Source organism: Camelus dromedarius, chromosome 17 (genome assembly GCF_036321535.1).
Source record: "Camelus dromedarius isolate mCamDro1 chromosome 17, mCamDro1.pat, whole genome shotgun sequence".
Classification (NCBI taxonomy): domain Eukaryota; kingdom Metazoa; phylum Chordata; class Mammalia; order Artiodactyla; family Camelidae; genus Camelus; species Camelus dromedarius.
The window spans coordinates 35,182,008-35,207,623 of NC_087452.1; the positions used below are offsets into that span (position 1 = coordinate 35,182,008).

The 25,616-nt window shown below is 38.1% G+C and overlaps 1 protein-coding gene across 3 annotated transcripts in view; it reads left to right on the plus strand.

Annotated features, from left to right (window-relative positions):
• The first annotated feature begins 1,040 nt into the window (after positions 1–1,040).
• Positions 1,041–25,616, plus strand: part of SCAP (SREBF chaperone) — a 61,274-nt gene continuing 36,698 nt past the window's right edge. For 2 of the 3 annotated variants that reach the window (XM_031470208.2, XM_064496601.1), the window contains exon 1: positions 1,044–1,225. The gene's annotated coding sequence lies outside the window, so the exon portion shown is untranslated. Of the gene's footprint in view, positions 1,226–25,616 lie in introns of all 3 variants that reach the window. The other variant, XM_031470210.2, reaches the window with a different exon arrangement.

Sequence of the window (25,616 nt, forward strand, 5' to 3'; positions counted from 1 at the left end):
GAGGTAACAGGCAGTGTTCCAGGAATCTCGTGCTCAGCCTGAAGTTACTGGCCTCCACCTGGGTGAGGGCCTTATTCTGTATCCCTTGAGGAGGAACTAGGAGTCTTTCCTTTGTTTCTGCATTCCTTCCCTTCCCTGATTAGTAACTGTTTGAATCTGCCCTTTGGAATTCAGGGAAGGTCTAAGAAGCTAAAGCCTTTTTCTTACAAACAAGAAATAAGGGACATGGAAAGGATTTACTGGGGGGGGGGACACAAAGTCCCCTTGTTTTAGTCCTTTTTCTTTGATACTCCTCAATTTTGAGGGTAACAAGTGCTGGACAAGAAAGGGACTAATATTTTGACTAGAGAGGTTAATCATATAAACTCAGCAGAGGAACTTGGTTTTAGGGGGACTTGTTTTCAAGCACCTGGCACAGAACACACGCTCAGTGGACGTAGCTATTGTTATTACAACTAATACGTGTTCCACATAGAAAATGCTTATATGCCCCTGAGTAAATGGAAAAACCCCAACACCCATTACCCTCCACCCAGGGATGACCACTGACCACACATCAGCGTTACCCCAGACCCTTCTCCTTGGATTGTTTTTAACAAAAATGAGCTCATACCCTACAGCTCATTTTGAGCCTTCTTTCAAGAACGTCTTTCCACAGTAGTAAGTACTCCTAAAACTTATCCTTTTAAAAGACCTTGGGAAGCTCGTTTTATGGATGTAATTTAATCGACCCATCTGCGTTTGTTGTGTATCTCAGCTGCTTTTAGTTTTTTGCTGTTATAAAACAGGGAACCTGGGGACCCTGTGCGTGTTCTTGCTAATTCCCCGAATGTGTCGTTCAAAGCTCTGGTGCTGGGCTCGGGGCTCGGGGCTCGGGGCTCGGGACTCGGGGCTCGGTGCCGGCTTCACGCCCCGCCTCCCCTGGCCCCGCCCCGGACCTCTCCCTCTGAGTTCTGTGGCCGGAGTCCGCCAGGGGGAGGGCTGGGAGCTGCGGGCAGGGGCTAACCACGCATGCGCGCGCCGCTGGGAGCACATGCGGAGGGCGGCGGGGGCGGGAGGGGAAAGGTAGGAGGTGAGAGGTGAAGGGGCGGAGAGCTGAGCGGGCGCCGGGCGGTCGGGAGCTAGAGGTCGGGCGGCACTCACCGGACCGCGCGGGCCGGGAGCGCGCACGCCGCGCCCCGCCCCCGTCCTCGCCGCCGCCACCCGGGAGCTGCTGCCGCCACAGGTACCACCACGCGCGTCCCACTGCGTCTGCTCGCGGGCCTAGGCTCGGGCCTCTCGCCGCGCGGCCCGGGGAGTTCCGGGGTGGAGGCCGCCGAGGGCACGTGCGTGCGGGCGTGGGTGCTGTCCAGCAGCCGTGAGGGCCCCGCGGGGAGACCGCAGCCCGGAGAGGGGGTCGGGTTGCCGCGTCCCCACCCCCACCACAGCAGTGCCCCCGCCGGGGCGAGCCGCGCTACGGAACCCCTCCCCTTGACTCCGGGGACCACTGCTCCGAGAGGGGGTCGCGCCGTTGGGGCCCCTGGCCCCACCGTCCCCCGGGAAGCTGCCGGTTCCAGAACCTGCTTTTGGGCTGTCTGGGTTTTCCAGAGTGCGGGGGAGAGCACGCTGTCTGCTCTTGCTTCGTCTGCAAGATGGGATTGAGAGGCAACACGTAGCTTCTTTGCTGGTTTTGCTTGATTTCTAGCTTTCTGTTGTGCTCAAACCTAAACAATGCTCACTAATGTTGCCTCTGTTGACTTTGGGTAGGTTTATTACCCCAGTATATCCTGCAGGGTCATAACGTCACGATAGCATTAGTTGCAGTGAGCCCTGGATCCAGACTTGTTTGAACCGCAGGTAGTTGCACAGGTGGAAATGCTTTTGGCCGAGGGGAGTAGCGAGTCCCCCACCTGGCAGTAGTTCCCTGATTTCGTGCCTCTTACTAACCCATCTGTGGTGAAAGAGCTGGGTGACTAAACTCCTTCCGGGGACGTTGTAATAATTCTTGTGAAGAGGACATAGAAAAGGTTTCTTTAATGATGTTAGCTTTGAGTATGTTTCTGACCAAACGTTTGTGGAGTTTGGTATACAGTGACTTTATTGGTTTGCTGCCATCTCAGGGTATTGTGCCAAACACTGAAGCTTTTATAAGGGAGTCAGGGTCAAGGGTATCTAGTTAGCGCTGAGCGTATTTCAGGTGTTCTTCAGTGATGCCTAATTGACGACCTGTATCTTTTTAATGTATGCTGGTAGAGTTTAGGTTTTAGGTGTTTTACACATTGGCAGCATTCCTCTGGGGACAAGAAAAACCACAAAATATGTATACATTTATCTCCATATTCATTCTTTAGGTCATTTGTTGAAGTTGAAAGAATTACATTTCATTTATTATGAACTAGTCTGGTGTTTGAGAGCTCTCTGTTTTCTTTTGCTGTTGTGGCAAAAACAGCACCTCTCCAGGGGTCTCCATGTGCTTTATTTATTATTTTTTATTTATGTATATGTTTATTGAAGTATAATCAGTTTACAATGCTGTCAGTTTTTGGTGTACAGCACAATACTTCAGTCATACAGGAACATATACATTCGTTCTTACATTCTTTTTCATCATAGGTTGCTACAAGATATTGAATATGGTTCCCTGTACTATACTGTATTAACGTGTTGTTTATCTATTTTATATATATTAGTATCTGCAAATCTCGAACTCCCAATTTATCCCCTGCCCCGTAACCATTAGTTTGTTTTCTATGTCTGTAAGTCTGTTTGTTTTGTAAATAAGTTTGTTTGTCTTTTTTTTTTTTTAGATTCCACATATGAGTGATATGTGGTATTTTTCTTTTTCTGTCTGGCTTACTTCACTTAGAATGACATTCTCCAGGTCCATCCATGTTGCTGCAAATGACATTATTTTATTCTTTTTTATGGCTGAGTAGTATTCCATTGTATAAATATACCACAACTTCTTTATCCAGTCGTCTGTTGATGGACATTGAGGTGGTTTCCATGTCTTGGCTATTGTAAGTAGTGCTGCTATGAACATTGGGGTGCATGTGTCTTTTTGAAATAAGGTTCCCTCTGGATATATGCCCAGGAGTGGGATTGCTGGATCATATGGTAAATCTATTTTTAGTTTTTTGAGGACTCTCCATACTGTTTTCCATAATGGCTGCACCAAACTACATTCCCACCAACAACGTAGGAGGGTTCCCTTTTCTCCACAGCCTCTCTAGCATTTATTGTTTGTGGAGTTTTGAATGATGGCCATTCTGCCTGGTGTGAGGTGATACCTCAGTGTAGTTTTGTTTTGCATTTCTTGGATAATTAGCAATATTGAGCATTTTTTCATGTGCCTATTGGCCATTCATATGTCTTCATTGGAGAATTGCTTGTTTAGGTCTTCTGCCCATTTTTGGATTGGGTTGTTTGTTTTTTTCTTATTAAGTTGTATGAGTTGTACTGTAGATTAAGCCCTTGTCTGTCTCATCTTTTGCAAATATTTTCTCCCATTCTTAGGTTGTCTTTTTGTTTTGCTTATGGTTTCCTTTGCTGTGCAAAAGTTTACAAGTTTAATTAGGTCCCATTTGTTTATTTTTGCTTTTCTTTCTATTGCTTGGGTAGACTGCTCTAGGAGAACATTGCTGAGATTTATGTCAGATAATGTTTTGCCTATGTTTTTTTCTAAGAAGTTTATATTGTCTTGTCTTATGTTTAAGTCTTTAAGCCATTTTGAGTTTATTTTTGTGTGTGGTGTGAGGGAGTTCTATGTGCTTTATAATCACTGCTTTAGGACCCCTCCGCGCCCATTATCTAGATTAGTTTACTCTCTGGAGGTGGGTATAAAAAATCTACTCCTAGTTTATGGCTAGAAGATGGAGGTGTAAAGATTGTGACCTGCTTGAGGTCATATATGAACAAGTAAACTGTCCAATTGGGAAGTGAACCATACCTGTGGGGGTGCACATGCATTTATTAACATTTGGTGGTAGACTTTAGGGGTGCTTATTCTCTTAGTATGACATGAAGGTGTCCCAAGAGTCCTGTAACGACACTTTGGTTTATGTGCTATTTGCTTACCCTTACTGTCAGTGGCCATTTGCTGGCCACCAGTGTTAGTGTGACTGGCTCTGACAGGTACTTCATGTATACTTTGGGTCATCACTCCCATTGAACAGATGAGAAGATTCCCCCTCATAGAGAAGCTGGGTTGCCAGGGTCACCCAGCTTGTCATTGGCAATCAGGCCTTCAGCCCAGGTCTGCCAGCCTCCACCAGCTGGCTACTTCCACTGGAACTTGCTCTATTCCTGAGTTGGCCACTGAAACAAAGTCCAGGTGCCCTGTTTTGCCACCTGAAGTAGGGATTCTGGGTAGAATATTTATTGAGTAGTTGTGTTGTCTATGTTCTGTGCTAGGTGCTCTAATAACAGCTTATCTCACTTAATCATCCTAATAACCAGGGGAGAGGACACTCTTATCACTCCCTGTACTGATTAGTTTTAGAGATGTTACCTGACTGTTTCTGGGCCACCTGTTGAGTTAAAGGCAGAGGCCAGGTGCAAACCCAGGTTTGTCTGACAACACAGTCCATGCTATTATACTGTTATTGTACCTTTTGGCTCCACAGTCTTCTCCACTGCTTACCAAGTGAGAAGTAGCAGAAGAGGGTGTTAGGAGGGGCTCACAGTCTTTAAGACATGAGCCTGCTGTGACTCCCTTTGCCTGGCAAAGCAATAGAGCTGCTCTTTTCTATCCCCCCCTCCCAAAAAAAGAAAAAAAGGAAGCGGTTGTTAGGGGTGAAGGGAGGAACCCAGTATCACAGACTTGAGTCAGAGATGGTTGAACTCAGCAGGAAGGAGACACTAATTGGGCCACCATATTTGACAGCTTCCACTTGAGTGGTCAGGGGTGCTGCCTGAGAATGCATGCAGGTTGCTGGGCCATGCAGCTTTGTAGTAAACTCCAAAGAAGGGTGTGTAAGCATCAAGGGTGGATGTGGGTCTCAGGAAAAAAAGTTAAAACCAATCTTTGTTTTTATTTCAGCCTTATTTAATTTAATTTATTTATTTATTGGGGGATAATTAGGTTTATTTGTTTATTTTAAATGAAGGTACTGAGGATTGAACCCAGGACCTCTGCATGCTAGGCACACACTTGACTACTGAGCTATACCTTACCCCCAAAGCCTTATTTAATTTTTATTATGTATTTTATAATATATACTATGTCACAGTAGTACATATGTAATTTATGTATAAATATTATCACAGTAGGACATATATATATAATTTATGTATAAGTATACATATATTGGGGATATATACTTGAATTTTTGTTGTTGGGGGTTCATATCAAAAACATTAACAAACCACTGGTTCATTTGCTGTTTAGCAATTTCTGAATGCAGAAAGTATGTGAGGTGTTGTGCTGTTTCTTCCTGAGTTGGAAGTCTAGTGAAGTTCAGTGTGATTTCACATCATCAGAGAAAGGGTATTTCATATTAATAACCAATTATAAGTTATTTTAAAAATTGCAGTCAGTGTGAAAGAGATCTGGTATTTCACTAGTCTTTATGTCTCAAATATAGTACCAATCTTAAGTTTCAAGCTACAGTGATTAATTTGGCCCTTTAGAAGTTAAAATTTTGTTGAATCTCTTCTGTTTTAAACATGTCACTTCAGTCTGAAACCAGAGAGACTATTCAGTTTATGCAGTTATGGCAGTTGTAATAGTTGTAGTTGTGCTATTCCCTAAGCTTAGAGTATTTTCAAATCATTTAAACACTGAAATTCCAAATACACTGATTCCTCATCACTTTTTACAAACTGGATTCTTCAGCTCATTCCACTGCAGTAGTTAGTACATTCTTTTAAAATGAGCAGTTCTAGAATTCTACGTAATTTAAAAAATATCTTTATCATCTTCCAGCTTATCATTTCACAGTTGAATAGATTAGTGTTTGTTCCAAGGAGTTTAGGTTAAAATAACAAAATGGGTTTTGAGCAAGAAATATATTTTCTTAACTGTATAAACTGTTTTTATCTAGATGAAACATCATTACTTCGCAACAGTGGTTCTCAAACCTCAGTGTGGATCAGAATACATGGAGGGATTGTTTTAATCCAACCGCCAGAAGCTGTAGGTCAGAGGTAGTTCCTGGAATTTGAATTTCAAACAAGTTGCCAGGTACTGCTACCCTCGGCCTAGGGAATCGCACTTTGAGAGACATGGCTCCAAAACCAGAGCAGGATGTCAGTGCTTACAGGTTTCACCCTGAATCTCATCAGTGTTAGTCAGTCTTATAAGTATCATTGTCCCCGACTAAACGATTATGTGACTTAACATTTTTTCGACTACACAGTGGTGCCAAAGTGATCATGCATTTTCATAGAAACCATACTCCAAATTTTGAATTTTTGGTCTTTTTTTCTGGGCTAGTGATAAGCGGTACATACTTTTTCTCGAGATGCTGGACAGCGGCATCGAGCCGCAGCTCCCAGCCAAGAGAGTAAACACAGTCATGAGAGTAAACAACTGATTGACTGACAGCCATTCTGTACCCAGACAACCATTTTGTTTTTCACTTTCAGTACAGTATTCAATAAATTACATGAGATAGTCAATATTTTGTTATAAAATAGAGTTTGTGTTAGATGATTTTGCCCAGCTGTAAGTGCTCTGAACACATCTAGGTAGGCTAGGTTAACCTATGATGTTCAGCTGGTTGGGTGTATTAAATGCATTTTCAACTTATGATATTTACAACCTAGGATGGGTTTATCAGGATGTAACCCCATTGTAAATCGGGGAAAATCTGTATGTAACTGGCTTTTTGTTTTTAGTCAATTTTCTCCTTATTTTTAGATGATGTCATAATTAAGATTGTACTATCAATTATAGTGCTATTTCTATTTTTCTTGCGGCTTCCAAGTTTCTTGAGGGTTTAGACATTTAAAAAAAATTCAATTCATCCATGTTGAATAAAAGTTAACATGCACGTGCACGCGCACACACGAAGTTTAGATTGTCTGTAATCCCAGTGGTAAACACTTGCAGGCTTCTTCTCCGGGTTCTTTCTTGCTCATTCTCCTGTTCTCTCTTCTCTCACTGTATAATGGGATCATACAGTTGTAGCCATTTTCTGTTATTGTGTGAACAGCTTTTCATGTGTACAACTATTCCATTTTTTTTAAACATAAAATCTCATTTATTTTTATGTTTTCCATTGACTTTCTCCTTAAGCAGCCTTGTCCAAACCAGCTTGCTGCATTTGGCTGTGAGCTTGGGTTGCACCTTTCAGAAGACTACACTGTCACTCAGAAGGTCTTCAGTCGTGGTGTTTCTCCTCTTCAGCAATCTTCAGTACCTCCCAACTCTCCTGATCTACCCTACGCTGGCCTACCCAACACTCCTTCCCTCTACCAGGCCATATTTATGCCACCTCATCTCCATGGGGTGATTAGTTTCCTTCTTTTGGGCCTGAGCCCTGGTTGGGTTCATTTTCACTTGTCACCCCAGTGACAGTGACTGTTAGAAACATCAAGACCTGCCTGCCTTTAGCAGGCAGTGGAGAGTGTTGCATCTCATATTCTTGTCAGGGAGGTTAATCTTGAGTGCTTCACCTCCCAAAAGCTATCCTGAGCTAAAGTGTAGTAAACAGCATCCATGGGATTGTGCTGGAGCATGCCTCAGTGCTCCTGTTCAGGCAGTGTTTTATCTTTGAATGAAAGTGGATCATTAGGAAGCAGCATCCTTCTGGCCTTATTCCAGTTGTTTTTTACTAAGCTCACTTTGCATGTCTCCATCAGCTTGCATTAAGATCTATATATGAAGTCCTCAAGAAAATCTGTGAAGCCAGTTAGAAATTTCCTTCAGATCCAGTGCTTGGAATGGTCGTGCTTCTTCTGAACTGTTGGCTCAGTTTTGTTTAAACTGTAGTGTAAACTGTGTCAATAATGGTTCCCTCTTTGCCTTGGCCCCTAGGGAAGCTCAGAGTCTCATTTGTATTCAGAGCCCTCTGGCTTATGTTTTCTGCATTAACCTTACTTTTGGCTTGTAACATTGTTTTTAATGGCTAGATATTTTACTCTTTCTCTTAAATTTTACCTTAAAATAAGAAACACATTTCATCCCTATTCTAAGCATTACTGTGGTTATATTCTTGTAGCCAAATCTTTGTTCCCATCCTAGTTCCTTTCATTTTTTGTACACTTAAATTACTCTGAGCCTTACTTTCCCCTGCCCCCTCCTGTGTACTCATTCTTTTTTGTTGTTGTTCCATTCTTTTTATTGTGGTAAATACACATGACAAAATTTATCATCTTAACCATTTTTAAGTATACAGTTCAGTGAAAGTAAATACGTTCATAATTTTTTGCAACATCACCACCATTCTCTCCGTATCTCTTTTTACCTCTCAAAACTGAAACTATCCCCATTAAACAGTCACTCCTCATTCTCTCCTCTCCCAATCCCTGGCAACAACCATTCTACTTTCTATCTCTAAGTATATCATAGAAGTGGAATCATACAGTATTAGTCCTTCTGTGAATGGCTTATTTCATTTAACATAATGTCCTCATGGTTCACCCATGTTGTAGCATGTATCAGAATTTCCTTCCTTTTTAAGGCTGAATAATTTTCTGGAGTATGTGTATACCACATTTTGTTTATCCATTCATCTGTTGATGGACATTCAGACTGTTACCACCTTTTGGCTATTGTACACAATGCTGCTATGAACATAGGTGTACAAATATTTGTTCAAGTCCTTGATTTCAGTTCTTTTGGGTTTATATAGAAGTGAAATTGCTAGGTTGTATGGTAATTCTGTTAGATTCATTTTTTGAGAACCACCATACTATTTTCCACAGAGGCTATACCATTTTACCCCCTTACCAGCAATGCACAAGGGTTCCACTTTCTTCACATCCTTGTCAACACTTGCTATTTTCTGTTGTTTTGACAGTAGCAATACTAATGGATATGAGGTGATATCTCATTGTATTTTGGGGGGGGGTTGTAAACAGACGTCTTAAAGATCACTTAAAAAGCAACACAGTAAGTGATTACATTGTATAGATCTCAACTATTCACTAAGAACAAATTTTAATAACTTTCTTTTTTAAAATATATTCTTACTGAAGGATAGTTTACAATGTTGTATCAATTTCTGGTGTATAGCACAATATTTCAGTCATATAGGAACATGCATTCATTCTCATATTCTTCTTCACCATAGGTTACTACAAGATATTGAATATGGTTCCCTGTGCTATACAGTATAAACTTGTTGTTTATCTATTTTATATATATTAGTATCTGAAAATCTCGACCTCCCAGTTTATCCCTTCCCACCCCCTTCCCCCTCCTGGTAAGTTCGTTTTCTATATCTGTGAGTCTGTTTGTTTTGTAAATAAGTTTGTTTGTCTTTTCTTTTTTTTTTTTTTAGGCTCCACACGTGAGTGATATCATGTGTTATTTTCCTTTGTCTGACTTACTTCACTTAGAATGACATTCTCCAGGTCCATCCATGTTGCTGCAAATGGCATTATTTTATTATTTATTATGCCTAAGTAGTATTCCATTGTATAAATATACCACAACTTCTTTCTTTATCTAGTCATCTGTTGGTGGACATTGAGGTGGTTTCCATGTCTTGGCTATTGTAAGTAGTGCTGCTATGAACATTGGGGTGCATGTGTCTTTTTGAATTAAGGTTCCCTCTGGATATATGCCCAGGAGTGGGATTGCTGGATCATATGGTAAATCTATTTTTAGTTTTTTGAGGACTCTCCATACTGTTTTCCATAATGGCTGTACCAAACTACATTCCCACCAACAGTGTAGGAGGATTCCCTTTTCTTCACAGCCTCTCCAGCATTTATCGTTTGTGGAGTTTTGAATGATGGCCATTCTGCCTGGTGTGAGGTGATACCTCAGTGTAGTTTTGATTTGCATTTCTTGGATAATTAGCAATATTGAGCATTTTTTCATGTGCCTATTGGCCATTCATATGTCTTCCTTGGAGAATTGCCTGTTTAGGTCTTCTGCCCATTTTTGGATTGGCTTATTTGTTTTTTCTTATTAAGTTGTATGAGCTGTTTATATATACTGTAGATTGAGCCCTTGTCTGTCTCATCTTTTGCAAATATTTTCTCCCATTCTGTAGGGGTTTTTTTGTTTTGCTTATGGTTGCCTTTGCTGTACATAAGCTTATAAGTTTAATCAGGTCCCATTTGTTTATTTTTGCTTTTCTTTGTATTGCTTGGTAGACTGCCCTAAGAGAACATTGCTGAGGTGTATGTCAGATAATGTTTTGCCTGTGTTTTCTTCTAGGAGATTTATATTGTCTTGTCTTATGTTTAAGTCTTTAAGCCATTTTGAGTTTATTTTTGTGTGTGGTGTGAGGGAGTATTCTAACTTCATTGATTTACATTCACCATGCTGTTTTGATTACTGTAGCTCTGTAGTATTGTCTGAAGTCTGGGAGGGTTATTCTTCCAGCTTCATTCTTTTTCTTCAGTAATGCTTTGGTAATACTGGGTCTTTTGTGAGTCCATATAAATTTTAGGATTTTTTGTTCTAGTTCTGTGAAAAATGTCCTGGGTAATTTGATAAGGATTGCATTAAAGCTGTAGATTTCTTTGGGTAGTATGGCCATTTTAACAATATTAATTCTTCCCATCCAAGAACATGGGCTATCTTTCCATTTGTTTAAGTCATCTTTAATTTCCTTAGTCATTGTTTTGTAGTTCTCCACATATAAGTCTTTCACTTCCTTGGTCAGATTTATTCCTAAGTATTTTAAAGAATAGTTTTCTTAATAGTATACAAGTGAGTACTTATGACCTGAGATAACGTATCCACTGACAGCATCATATATGTATTCAGAAAGATACCTTCAATGAGTAAGGCAGATGTCAGAAGTGTACTCTAGAAGAATATGAGCCTAGAAAAAAGCAGCATTTTAAAATCTCATTTTACATGTGTATTTTAAATTTTATAGTATAAACAATTTAACAATTAAATATCATAACTCTAGAGTTGACCATTTTATCAATATTCCTAAAGTTCATATACTCAAGTTGGTCTTAAAAATCTATAAAAATTCTTCTTATAATTTAAATGGTAAATACTGCCTTAAATTTTTGTTTGTACAGCTTATAAAATGGATGAAAGAGATTGTGGAAAAGATTTCTAATAAATTGATTTAAGGTAGCAGCAATATGTCCTTAAGGATCTGCTTAAATTCACCTGAAGGAAGAAGTTACGAGTTTATCTTCTGAACGACACAACCTAGTGTTGATTGTACACAGTCTCAAATTACTGGTTCCCTGCTCCCCTTCAGATTGCTGAATCCTGCCTACCGATATGTTTGCAGATGAACAGGAGTCAGGTTTGATGTAGTTCATTGGTTTTAAATGCCAAATGCTCTGACATTAGCACTGTCCTGGATGCAGAGCAAGCGCTATTCTAGTAATATTTCTGAGGTATTTGCAGTGGTTGCCACTGACTCATTGTAGTTTTGATTTGCATTTCCCTAATGATTAGTGATGCTGAGCATCTTTTCATGTCTTTATTAGCCACTTGTGTATCCTCTTGGGAGAGATGACTATTCAAGTCCTTTGACCATTTTTGAATAAGGTTGTTTGTTTTTTGTTGTTGTTGCCAAGTTGTAGGAGTTTTTTATATTCTGGATATTAATTCCCTATTAATATGTTTTTCAAATATTTTCTCATATGTCTTCATTTTGTTCATATTTTGATGCACAAAATGGTTAATTTTTATGAAATCTAATTTGTCTATTTTTTAAAATTTTGTTACCTGTACTTTATGTCATATACAAGAAATACTTGCAAAATCCAGTATCATGATGCTTGTACCCTATGTTTTCTTTTAAGAGTTTTATAGTTTTAGCTTTTTGTTTAGGTCTTTAATCAATTCTGAATTAATTTTTGTATATGGTGTAAGTAAGGGTCTACCTTAACTTTTTTGCATGTGGCTATCCAGTTTTCCCAGTAACATTTGTTGCAAAAAGTGTTCCAAGGAGAAGGGCCCCAGGTGAACCTCATCTCTTGGCTCTCTTTGGTACTCTTCCTCTCACAAACAGCTCTTTTGCACATTTTGTGTTTGGAATGGAACCATCTTCCATGAAACACTTATATTAAAAGCTCCTGAGATAGCAATAAAATGGAGACTCATCACACATCCACTTTGGGGTAAGCTCTCAAGAACTGTGGTGCCTTCCAGCAGACCACATTTCCATCAAGAAAATAGGCAAGGGGCCTCCATTCTGCGTCGCCTGGCTGTGCCCACGTATGGCTGAGAGCAGAGGCTGGTCCTGGCCATACTGCTACCAGGTAGGACAGGCTCAGGCCTCTCTCCCCCTGGGCCAAAGGTCTTAGCTTGTGAAATGGCAGGGCTGCCCCATTGAGCTCCTGGGTTGTTTCTAGCTCTAAAACAAATTCTCTGCTCATGTTCTTATCAGTGGTCAGTTCAGTCCCTTTGTTGGTCATTGCTGGCCAAGTCAAGAGGGAATAAAAAATTAGGTAGCCGGCATTGTGGAAGAAAATCTTTAACGTATTTGTTGATGCTCAGTTGTGAAGAGGGTTGATATCCTCTGCGTGGTTACTTGCGACAACCATCACAACCAATTAATGTAATCTGGTCTTCCTTCAATCCAGATATTGCTGTGGCATCCCAACAATTATTCTAAATGTGGCAGTTATCATCCTCTTGAATATGTTTCTTTTCAGGCTTCATATTCTCCAAAATCAGCTTTCATTCATTAACTGAAACTCCTTTCCTTTTTCAATATCCTTAGCTAAGTCTGCTAAAAATTCTTCCAGCTTCTTTGGCTAATTTTGATGCTTAGAGAAGCAGAATTTCACGTGCCGATCATTGATCCACTTTGCAGAGTAACTTTCAGAAAAATCTTCTTTCCCCCAGAGATGAATTGTTTGCACCAATGGACTAGTTTAGTGAATAGACCTGCAGTGACTTTCCTCTAGACACCAAATGAGGTTCTGGGTGTTCTAGGGAACACAGGTGATTCAGCTGTGACCTTCTCCCAAGAGGAACCACAGTTGATCAGGGGAGGCTGAGAAAGTCAGAAAATACACAGGGCAGGGTGGAAATACAGAAGCTCAGAGTGGAAGGCTTCCCTGCTTCTACAGGGAAACATTAATTACTTTATAATTTTAGCTTTTCTGTGCAGTACTGCATTCACGTAGCACGAAATTTAAAAGGTACAACAGGGTATGCACAGGAACATTTCCCTTCCATCTAGCCCTTGGCCACCAGATCCTTTCCCCAGAGGCAGCCAGTGTTACAAGTTCTCGAGTGTCAGTTCAGGGCTGTTCTGTGCATAATACAAATACACAGAGAGCTCTTTTCTTTTACATGAAAGTAGCACACTTTATCCCTTGCTTTCTTCTGTTTGTTTGTGATAGCTCATTATTAGTACATAAGAGCTTTCTCATTGTATTTTACAACTGGATAATATTCCATTGTCAGGATGTACCTTAGTTTATTTAGCCAGAGCTCTGTTGATGGACATATAAGATGGTTTTAGATTTTGCTAATGCAGACACCACTGAGTAACATTCTGTATGCACCAGTCCATGTGTGGCCAGGTGCCTCTGTGCGGTCACTTACCTGAGGCAGGAGTGCTGGGTTGGTGAGAATGTGCTTTTGTGGGTTTGATAGCTCTTGCCAGATAAATGTCTGTAGAGGTTTTGTCCACATACGTTCTGCAGCTGTGTGGGGCAGTGCCTGTTTGTCCACACCCTCACCAACACTACGGTACCTTAATCTTTGCCAGTTTGATAGGTGAAAAAATCGTTTCTCTGTAGATTTTTTCCCCCCAAACTTCTTAGTTCAGCTGACAGAAAGTTAAAAGAATAATAGAATGAATGCTCATGTTATATCAGGGGTAGTTTTTTAAGGTTGAAGGACCATTTCTGTTTTCCTTTCTGTGAAAAACCTGTTTGTATTCTTTGACTGTTTTTCTGTTGGGCTTTGGTGTTTTTTAATTGATTTTGTAAAAATTGTTTTATATAAAAGAACTTTGCATTTTGCTAGTGATATGAATTACAGTTACATTTTTGTAGACTGCTATTTATCTTTTTACTTAGGATGGTTTTGTCATGAAAAAAATTTGGTTTTTAATTGGGTCATATTTGTTTGCCTTTTAAGATTCCTGGATACCTAGAAAGATCGTCCCTAGTAGAAGAGTATGAAGAATTATCCTGTGGTTTCTTAAAGTACTTTTTGTGTTTCATTTTTTACCTTTTAGTCTTTTATCCATTTGGAATTTGTTTTGGTGTGAGGTGTGAATCCAACTTAATTTTTTCCAATTGGCCACCTATTTGTTGTAACACTTTTTATTGAACAATTCATCTTTTTCCACTTGTTTAAATAGCTCTTATCATTTACTATATATGATATACTTTATCACATATGTATTTGTGTTTATTTCTAGACTTTCTATTGTGTACATTAATCCATGTTTTAATGGTTGGTACCATATTTCTTTCATTACCCTAGCTTTATAGCATGTTTTGATATTTGGTAAAGTTAATTTTCATTTGTTACCTGATTTTTCAGAACTTTTCCTGACTATTTTTGTTTTTCTATATGAACTTTAAAATAAGTTTGTCTAGTTTTAAAAGTCCTGTTTATTTTCACTGGGGCATTTTTAGGTTCATGTTGGAAGAGTGACATTTTGGTGATGAGTCTTCTCCACTAAGGAAATTGCATTCCTTTCTCTTTGCGTCTTCTCTTATTTTTGAGAGATTTCTTGACATTTCTTGTCAAGTTTGTTCTCAGGTCTTTTTTGTTTGTTTTTAGCGCTGAAGTGTTACATCTTTTACCTACTTGATGATATATGTGAGGGCATTGATTTCTATATATTAATTTCTGTTACCTTACCTGATTCTTTTATCAACTGGAAGAGGTTTCCAGTTGATTCTCTTGGATTTAAAAAAAAATTTATTTCTATTTATTTATTTACTTGCTCATTTATTTACTTAAATTTTGTTGGAGGGGAGGTAATTAGGTTCATTTATTTATTTAATGGAGGTACTGGTGATTGAACCCAGGACCTTGTGCATGCTAGACATGCAGTCTACCACTGAGCTATACCTCCCACCCGATTCTCTTGGATTTTTTTGGTATGTAATATCATCTGCAAATAATGATAATTTAACCTTTTTTTCACCCAATTGTATATCTGTGTTGCCTATGTTCTTTCTGTTGCCTAATTGTGATGGTAATACCTCCACAACTAGTAAATAGTGGTGGTGAAGAGCATAGCTTTTTGTGGCCTCTAACTTTGGTGGGAATTCTAGTATGTTTCCATTTGGCTTGATTTTAGCTTTGAGGTTGAGAAGCATGTAAATATGCTGCATCCAGGGCAGCTTGCGACCGTGTCTGAGGACGGGCAACACAAGACTTAAGAAACAAAGAGACAAAGTAAAGAGCAAAGATGGGACCAGGGGACTCAAGATCTCGTGGATCTAGAGTGCCAAAAGCCTGGTCAACATCATATTTATTAGGAGTATACAGCTCAGAAAAATACTCGATCAAAGAGGTGGGGCTTTAGATATTTCATGCAATAAGCACTAAATTCTGCTTGCTGGTTAACTGATTAATTTCAGGCCTATCCCTTCCAGAAACAATCACCCTCCTAGGGGTATGAAAATTTTCTAAGTCTGTCCTGTTATTGCCTCTGGGACATCTCGAGATAGCAAATACTTCCCTCAGGTTAAACAGCATGCTTTCATGCCAGAACGAAGTTCTGGCTTTCCAGGACCATTGTTTTACCCTAAGGAAATATCTGCCCTCCTTCATGCCCTTATGGTCAATCTCAGGATTTCTGCTTACAAATTTTCTTTAGCATAGTATGTGCTATAGGTCATGTACTGCGTAAAACATTAAAACTAAGCAAGCACGTGCATTTTAAGGAAGTAAGTGTGAATATAATATTTTAAGCTCATGGAAATTTAGATGAGGCTTGCTTTCCAGCTGCTTGTTTCCCAGCATAAATATGTAGTTGAAGTCTGTATCTTACTATATATTTTTTAATGTAAATCTGTAGGTAAATATTTACCAAGCATCTATCTATTCTTATTTTATTACAATTATTTTATTTAATTTTTCAGCTTTCTTGAAGTATAAGTAACAAATAAAATTGTACATATTTAAAGTGTACATGATGATTTGACACATGTATATTTTGTGAAATGATTACCACTGTCAGGTTAATTAACACATCCATCAGCTGACTTTTCTTTTCCTTTTTTTGGTAGTGAGAATACTTACAATCTACTCTCTCAGCAAATTTCAAGTACAACAGTATTATTAACTACAGTCACTGTGCTGTACGTTAGATCCCCAGAGCTTATTCATCTAATAAATGAAGGCTTCTACCCTTTGACCAGCCTCTCTCCATCTCCCCCAGGCCCTGGTAACTACCATTCTATTCTCTGTTTCTATGAGTTGGACACTTTTTATTCTTAAGATTCCACATATAAGGGAGATCATATATTTGTCTTTCTATTTCTGTCTAATTTCACTTACCATCATGGTCTCTAGGGTCTTCTGAGTTGTTGCAAATGGCTGGATTTCCTTCTTTCTCATGACTAAATAATATTCTATTGTACACACACACATACACCCCACATCTTCTTTAGCCATTTATCTATTGATGGACAGTTAGGTTGTTTCCATAGCTTGGCTATTGTGAATAATTCTTCGGTGAACATAGGCGTGCAAATATCTCTTCAAGATTTCATTTTCTTTGAATGTATACCCAGAAGTGGAATTGAGGAATCATATGGTAGTTTGACTTTTAATTTTTTTGAGGAACCTCCATACTGTTTTCCATAATGGCTATACCAATTTACATTCCCACCAACAGTGTATAAGGATTCCCTTTTCTCCACATCCTTGCCAGTGTATGTTACCTGCTGTCATTTTTTTTTTTTTTTTTTTTTTTTTTTAGTGAAAGCCATCCTAACAAGTGTGGGGTGATATCTCATTATGGTTTTGATTTGCGTTTTCCTGATGATTAGTGGTGTTGAGCATCTTTTCATGTACCTGTTGGTCATTTGTATGTCTTTTTTTGAAAAATTTCTATTCTGGTCCTTGCACATTTTTTAAATCAAGTTATTTATATGGTTTTTGTTTTGTTTTGCTATTGAGAGATTTATGTTTGGATATTAATCCCTTATCAAATATATGGTTTGCAAGTTTTTTCTCCCATTCTGTAGATTGTCTTTTCATTTTATTGATTATTTCCTTTGCTTTGCAGGACCTTTTAATGCAACGTAGTTTTATTTTCCTTTTTGTTTGCTTTTTTTTTTTCCTTGAAGTATAGTCAGTTTACAATGTTGTGTCAATTTCTGGTGTACAGCACATTGCTTCAGTCATACATGAATATACGTATATTCATTTTCATGTTCTTTTTCACCATGAGCTACTACAAGATATCGACTATAGTTCCCTGTGCTATACAGTGTAAATTTGTTTATTTATTTTATATATACCAGTCAGTATCTGCAAATCTCGAACTCCCAATTTATCCCTTCCCACCCTCTTTCCCTTTGGTAACCATAATTTGTTTTCTATGTCTGTGAGTCTGTTTCTGTTTTATATATAAGTTCATTTGTTTGCTTTTTTCCCTGTTCTTTTGGTGTCATGTACAAATATCATTGCCAAGATTAACGGCAGGAGCTTTTTCTCTGTTTTCTTCTAGTATTTTTATGGTTTTAGATTTTACATTTAAGTCTTCAATCCATTGTAAGGTAACTTTTATGAATTGTGCAAGATAGGGATCCAGTTTTATTCTTTGGCAGGTGGATAGCCTATTTTCCCAACACCATTTATTGAAGAAACTGTTCTTCATTGTGTGTATATATATGTGTATTTTTAAATTGAAATACAGTCAGTTACAATGTGTCAGTTTCCAGTGTACAGCACAGTGTCCCAGACATACATATACATATATATATATTTGTTTTCATATTCTTTTTTCATTAAAGATTATTACAAGATATTGAATATAGTTCCCTGTGCTATACAGAAATTTGTTTTTATCTGTTTATATGTGTAGTGGCTAATATTTGCAAATCTCAAACTCCCAAATCTATCCCTTCCCACACACTTTCCCCCAGTAACCAGAAGATTGTTTACTATGTCTGCAAGTCTCTTTCTGTTTTGTAGATGAGTTCATTAGTGTCCTCTTTTTTTCTTTTTTTTTAGATTCCACATATCAGTGATACCATATGGTATTTTTCTTTCTCTTTCTGGCCATTGTGTATTTTTGATGCCTTGTCAAAGATTAGTTAACCCTACATGTGTAGGTTTATATCTGGGCTTGCTTTTGTGTTGCATTGGTCTGTGTGTCTGTTTTTATGCCAGAACCATACTGTTTTGATTCCTGTAGCTTTCTTAATGTAACTTAAAATTGGGAAGTATGATGCCTCTAGCTTTGTTGTTCTTTCTAAAATTGCTTTGGCTGTTGGGGGTCTTTTGTGGTTCCATACAAATTTTATAATTATTTTTTCTGTTTCTGTGAAAAATGCCAGTGGAATTTTGATAGGGGTTGCATTGAATCTATAGATTGCTTTGAGTAGTATGGATATTTTAACATTTATTCTTCCAATCCATGAACTTAAGATATTTTAAAATTTATGTCTTTCTCAATTTCTTTCATTAGTGTCTTACAGTTTTCAGTGTACAGGTCTTTCACTTCCTTGGTTAAATTTATACCTAAGTATTTTATTCTTTTTGATGCTATTGTAAATAGGTTTGGTTCCTTAATTTTTTTTTCTGATAGTTTGTTGTTAGTATATAGAAATGCAACTGACTTTTGTATATTGATTTTATATCCTACAACTTTCCTGAATTTCTTTATTAGTTTGAGCAGTTCTTTGCTGGAGTTTAGGACATCAGATTATGTCATCTGCAAGCAGAGATAATTTTATTTCTTCCTTTCCAATTTGAATATTAATTTTTTTTCTTGCCTAATTTCTCTGGCTAGGATTTCCAGTCCTATGTTGCATAGAAGTGGCAAGAGTGGGCACCCTTGTCTTCCTGTTCTTAGGGGAAAAGCTTTGAGCTTTTCACCATTGATTGTGATGTTGGCTGTGGGCTTGTCATATATGGTCTTTACTATGTTGAGGTACTTCCTTCTATGCCCAATTTGTTTTTTGTTTTTGTTTTTTGCAGGGGGAGGTAATTAGGTTTATTTATCTATTTATTATGGAGGTACTGGGCATTGAACCCAGGACCTCATGCATGCTAGGTATTCACTCTACCACTGAGCTATACCCTGCCCCTCAATACCAATTTGTTGAGAGTTTTTATCATGAAAGAATGTTGAACTTTGTCAAATACTTTTTCTGCATTTGTTGAGATGCTCATATGATTTTTATCCTTCTTTCTGTTAATATGGCATGTCACATTTACTGATTTACGTGCGTTGAACCATCCTTGTATCCCAGGAGTAAATCCAGCTTGACCATAGTGTGTGATCTCTTTAATGTACTGTTGAACTCAATTTACTAAGATTTTGTCGAGGATTTTCACATCTGTTTTCATCAGGGACGTTGGCCTGTAGTTTTCTTTTCTTGTAGTGTCCTTGTCTGGCTTTGGTATCAGGGTAATGCTGGTCTCGTAAAATGAATTTGGAAGTGTTGTCTTCTTTTCAGCTTTTTGGAAGAGTTTGGAAAAGAATTGGTATTAATTCTTTAAATGTTTGGTAGAATTCAGCAGTAAAGCCATCTAGTTCTGGACTTTTATTTGTTGGGAAGTTTTTTTGGTTTTTGGCTTTTTTTGGTAGGGATGCGGATAATTTTTGATTACTGATTCAATCTCTTTACTAGTAATCGGTCTGTTCAGTTTTTTCTTCATGATTTAGTCTCAGTTGGTCATATGTTTCTAGGAATCTGTTCATTTCTTCTAAGTTGTCAAATTTGTTGGTGTCTAGTTTTTAATAGTAGTCTCTTATGATCCTTTGTATTTCTATGATATTGTCTCCTCTTTAATTTCTGATTTTATTTGGAGGATTCTTAAGGGAGTAGAGGGTAGGGTTGGAGGAAGAGACTCTCTTCTGTTTTGTTTGCTCCCCCGCCCCCCCTTTTCTCCTTCTCTTGCCCCATGAAATTCTATAGTGGTGAAAGCAGCCAGGTGGGACAGGAATCCTTTTGTTTATAGGGATTATGGTCCCAATAGCATGGAGAGATTTGCTGATTTTGTTCTTAATCCTTATCACTTTACCCGGGAGTCAATCACAGTTGTGGTAGGTGCTCAGCAGAGCAGGGAAAGGAAAGCCCTTGCTTCCTAGCTAAAAGACTGGGAACAGGTTCCCTGGGAGCTGGAACATATCAGGAAGATTGCAGTGACCCTGAACAGCATCCCATAGGCTAGACTACTGCCCAAGTCCTATGCTGGCCACTGCATGGTATACATGAAACAGATCAAAATGGTGCTGCAAGGGCTTTGAAAATTGAACTGATATTGGAACCACAGCCCATAGAAAGTGGATTGGAGCTTGTGGATTGGACCTAATCAGGTTGATTGCTGTTAAAAAAAAAACCCAACATTTTCCATTGAAGTTATGCAAGATCCAGAATAACATAGCATGGTATCCAAACATTCAGAATGACTCCCTATATAAAGAATCAGGAAAATCTCACCATATCAGAGGAAAAGACAGTTAACAGATGGCAACCATAACGTGACATTGATGTTGGAATTATCAAAGAATTTAAAGGAAAAATATAGTTAAAATATTAATTAAAACCTTGCTCTAAGAAGTGAAGGTGAACATTCTTGAAACAAATGGAAAACTAGGCATTTAAATTTAAAATTGGAAATTTTATAACTGAATCTAAATTTAAAATTCATGGAATAGACTCAGTGACAAAATGGAGATAACAGAAGTCAGTTAACTTGAAGGTGGAAGAATAAAAATTATCTGGCCTGACCAACAGGGATTTAAAATAAACTGAAGAAAAATGAAGAGAACTTCAGAGACTAATGGGACAATAACAAAAGGCTTATCTTTCATGTTATCAAAGTCCTAAATGGAGAGGAGATGGAGTGGTACAGAAAAAATGTTTGAAGAAATTATAAAAAGGAAGAAATAAATGCTGTTCCTATTTGCAGATGGACATGACACTCTACTTAGAAAATCACGAGGAATTTACAAGAAAGACTGCAAAACTAATTAGTGAGTTCAGCACCGTTGCAGGATACAAGGTCAGCATATAAAAATCAGTTATATTTCTTTCTACTAGCAGTTAACACAGGGAAACTGAAAACATGTGGCTCAAAAAAAAAACATTTGATGTAAATCTAACAAAATATGTTCAGGACTTGTATGCTGGAAACTATACAGTGTTGATTAAAGAAATCAAAGATCTAAGTGGAGAGATAAATCATGTTCACAGATTGGAAGATGAAACATAGTAAAGATGTCAATTCTTAAGTTGACATACGAATATAATGCATTCCTGTGAAAATTTTAGCAGGATTTTTATACATATGGACAAGATTACTCTGATTTATATATGGAAAGGCAAAGAAACTAGAAATAGGTAAAATAGTTTTGAAGAAGAATAAAATGGAAGGAATCACATTACCCATTTCAAGATTTAGTTTGTAGCTACAGTAATCAAGACTGTGTGGTATTGGTGGAGGGATAGACACATCTATCACTGGAACAGAATAGAAGTATTCTGGAATAGAAGACTCACACAAGTACAGCCAACTGCTTTTTGACTGAATGTTTGTGTCCCTGACTCTAGATTCATGTGTTAAAATACCAACCCCTCCACCCCCAGTATTATGATATTAGGAAGCTGGGGCCTTTGGGAGGTAATTAAGTTGTAAGGATGGAGTCCTCATGAGTGAGATTACTGCCCTTATAAAAGAAACCCCAGAGAACTCTCACTGTCTTTTCTGCCATGTGAGGACACAGTGAGGTGGCCATCTATAAATCTGGAAGTGGGCCCTCACCAGAAACCGGATCAGTCTACCAGTGCCTTGATCTTGGACCTCCCAGCATCTAGAACTGTGAGAAATAAATGTGTGTTGTTTAAGGCACTCAGTGTATGCTTTTTTTGTTATAGCAGCCCAAAGGACTAAGGCAGGTGTCAAAGCAATTCAGTGAAGGAAAGGTAATCTTTTCAGCAGTTGGTGCTGGAACAGTTGGATATCTATAGGGAGAAACAAAACACAAAATACCTAGATCTAGCCTCATGTCTTATACGAAAAGTTACTCAAATGTATCACAGGTTTAAATGTAAAACTATAAAGAAACTTTAGAAGAAAACATCAGAGAAAAATTTCAGAAATTGGGCTTAGTGAAGAAATCTTATACATGACTCCTAAAGCGTGATCCATAAAGGGAAAAAGGGGTGAATTAGATTTCATCAAGATTAGAAACTGGCTCTGTCAAAGAGTCTGTGAAAAGAATAAAAAAAGAGACAAGTTACAGACTGGAAGAAAATATTCATAAACAACGTATCTGGCAGAGACTCATACCTAGAATATATAAGGTACCCAGTGGATCAAAGAAGGAAGCACAGGAGAAGTTAGAAAATACTTTGAGATGAATGAAGACAAAAATCATAATATACAGAAACAATGGGATGCAGCTAAAGTAGTGTTTAGAGGGAAACTTATACCTGTACATGCCTATATTCACAAAGAAGAAAGCTCTCAAATCAATAACATTAACTACTTTAAGAAGCTAGAAAAAGAAGAGTAAAATAAACTTCAGGCGAACAGAAGGAAGAAAATAAATGAATAGAGACTAGGAAAATAATAGAGTAAATAAAAGTTCGAGTTTCTTCTTTTAAAAGATCAACAAAATTTGCAAACCTTTAGCTAGAAATGACCAAGAAAAAAAGGAGACTGAAATAACTAGACTCATTAATGAAAGTGGAGACATTCCCACCAGCCTTTTAGAAGTAAAAGTGATTATAATACCATGAGCAGTAAATATCATGCCAATAAAGTAGGTAGCGTAGGTGAAATGGACAAACTCCTAGAAACACAAACTAACAAAACTTAAGAAGAAATATAAAATTTGATAGACGTAACAAGTAAAGAGATTGAGTTCAGTTTAAAAACTTCCCACACGCTAAAAAAGCCCCAGATCAGATGGTTTCACTAGGAAATTCTACCAAATGTTTAAAGAATATTTATCATGAACTATTCCAAAAAAGTAAGAAGGAGCACTTTTCAAGTTATTCTTTGAGGTCAGCATTACCCTAATACCAAAGCCAGACAAAGACGTTGTAAAAAAAAAAGAAAGCTACAGACCAGTATCCCTTATGAATATAGACAGAAGTTCTCAACATTAGCAAACCAAATCTAGCAACATTCAAAGGGATTATACCCAGGAATGCAAAATTGATTCAACACAGGAAAAATCAATTGTGTAATATCCTTACTAGTAGGATAAGTTCAAAAGGCACAAAGCACAATACCCTTTGATGATTAAGAAAAAAAGAACATTAAACAAATTAGGAATAGAAGGGGACTTCCTCAACTTGATAAAGAGCTTCTATGAAAAATTCCCATGTAATATCATACTTCAGGTGAAAGACTGAACGCCCTCTTCCAAAGATCAGGAATAGGATGAGGAGTCCATTCTCGCCACTGCAGTTCAACATTGTACTAGAAGTTCTAGCCAGAACAGTTTATAAGAAACACAAATAAAAGGCATCCAGATTGGAAAAAAAGTTAAACTATCTCTACTCGCAAATGACATGACCTCATGTATATAACATCTTAAGGAATACGCACACAGACACATGAACACGTGCTCACGTTCAGTGTCACTAGCCATTAGGGAAGTGCAAATTAAGATCCAGTTAGATAGCTACACACTTACTAGTACGGCTAAAATAAAAAATAGTGACAATACCAAAAGCTGGTGAGGATGCAAAGAAACGAAATCTCTGATGCTGCTAGTGGGATGTAAAATAGTAAGGGCACTCTGGAAAATGTTTTGGCAGTTTCTTAGGAAACTTAAACATACTATGCTACCCAACAGTTGTACTTCTAGGCATTTATTTCAGAGAAATGGGATAGTCAGTAAACATTTGTGATAGAAACAAGAATGGTAGGTCCAATGTGGCTAAAGCTTGAGGGAGATGGTAATGATTATCAACAAATAATCCTGGAAAGCTTTGGCACAGAGCCTGCTTGCTGTCTATATAGTGTTCACATCTCTTTTCCTACTGTCTCCATCTCCCTTGGGACTTTGGTACATTTATTTTTCTTGGTTGATTCTTAATTTGTGTGAGTCGGTTGAAGGGAATTTTAAATGCTGAGAGTTTGGTGAGTACAGGTGCAAAATAAATAGACCATCATTTTAAAAAAATCATGTCGTATGTTTATATATGTATTGTGTATGGATTTTTCTAAAATTTCCACATTTATTATCTCATTTGGGGCAGGTTGAGGATTCTGGGCACCTCAGGCAAGCTCGTGACAGTGGAATGAACCTGCCTCCCCAGTCTGCCCTCATGGTCTCATTCTGTCCCTTAGTGCCCCTTATCTTCTGAGCCAGTGGGTCTGACTTGAACTGGGCTTGTCCTCTCTGTAGATGTCCTCAGAACTGTTCTTCCGTCCTTGTTCTAATAGTTTTTTCTGTAGAGCTCTGTAATTTGGGTGTCCAATAACAAACTCCTTTGTTTTTGCTTGTGGTAGGGATTCCTGCAAAGGCATTTGATAGGACTGTTTACACTTTTATGTAAAGTGGTCCACTCAGGCCCTCAGGGCCTCCATCCTTTCCGTGTGTTGTGTTTCTTTAAATTCAGGAAGCTGAATTCAGAGTTGTAGACTTTGATCTGAATAAACTTATAAGTGTGGGGAAATGTAAGAAAAACAGGTTTTCAGTTCAAGTTGGGTAAATTTTGCTTTTGGAACAGCTTTGCATTAAAATGTGTACAGCAGCATAAGGATGAATAATTCTCTTGCTGAGTTCAGGTAGGTGAGCTCTGTAATGAACTGGAATTTGGATTTTTTTTTAACTTTATTTTCCAGGTGCAGTGAAAATTAACAATTAGTATAACTAATAAAGATCAGTGGAAACTGAAATTGGCTAAGGTCATGTCAGAAGGATTTGTATTTGCTGCAAAATGGAAGTGAGCTAGTTTTTTTTTTTTTCTCATGTTAGTAGTTTCATGTATAAAAGCTAGACTGCAAAGATTGTACTATGTAGCACAGGGAAATATATACAGGATCTTGTGGTGGCTCACAGTGAAAGAGAATGTGACAATGAATGTATATATGTTCATGTATAACTGAAAAATTGTGCTCTACACTGGAATTTGACACAACATTGTAAAATGACTATAACTCAATAAAAAAAAGTTAAAAAAAAGCTGGACTGCAGATATGGGAACCTGTCCCACCCCCGCCACCCCCCAGCACACACACCGCTTCCTGTGTTGCTGATTTGTGTTCGGAAGAAGCCTAAGAACGAGATTGGGATCAGTAGGATCAGAATTTCCTGGAAGGCTTGGTTTGGGGGATGCTAAAGGGAAGAAATGTGGAGCTTGGCAGAGGACTGAGGTTGAAAAGCTACAAGTCGTTTATGGCCATCAGTCTT